We start from the raw sequence: 812 nt of genomic DNA, 5'->3' as shown, positions 1-812 counted from the left end.
TAAAGTGCTGAGTATTTAGAGAAAGTGTCTCGTGAGGAGGGATTAAGTGTTGGACGGCGTCGCAGAAAACGGGACTTGCGAGGATGACCTAAACCATTATGTTTAACATCTAAATCACAACATGTGCAAAATTTTTACTTCCAAATGAATAATCCTCGATTTTCAAAACTTGTTCTCAGAAAATTGAAAAACACCTTTCACGTATAAATCTAAAATATCTTCAGAATTAGGCTCGTTTTCTCCTTGCTAGACCTACTGACTTCAAATTATCATTCTCTCATTTTATCTTTACGCCCTTTTAAAATCCATCACTCGAAAATACAAACAGTCAAACAGCTCCGAATATGGCCCTCATAGCAAGTGTTTTGTAATATAGGACGCGAATATAAAATGGCTCTTTTCAATATTTTTTATTTAATTATCTCTCTGCAGTCAACCCGAACTGAAGCAATGTAGCTGCAAAATATTAGAGCAAGAAATATAATATGAATAATATATGTAGAAATAAATTAAATTATACTGAGGAGGGGTTTTTATAAAGCCAATATGGGTATGTACACTACTTCCATTATTAACAGAATTAACTATAGCTATTTGTTTAAAAAGAAGCTTTTTAAAAAACGATCGAATAATGAACCGTGATTTCTGCAGCCAAGTGCGTGACTTATTCCAATTATCATATTGTTATTACTATTAACATGATGCCAGGGTTCGTGTAGTTTTCCTTAACTGGTGTATGCCAGTCATTCTCTTTTCAAATGGTTTCGTGTGTGTGTGTAAGTTTATATAAGCTTATTTACAACTCGCAGTTA

The sequence above is a fragment of the Penaeus monodon genome, chromosome 33, assembly GCF_015228065.2.
Source record: "Penaeus monodon isolate SGIC_2016 chromosome 33, NSTDA_Pmon_1, whole genome shotgun sequence".
NCBI classification, from domain to species: Eukaryota; Metazoa; Arthropoda; class Malacostraca; order Decapoda; family Penaeidae; genus Penaeus; species Penaeus monodon.
This window is presented reverse-complemented; position numbering follows the sequence as displayed.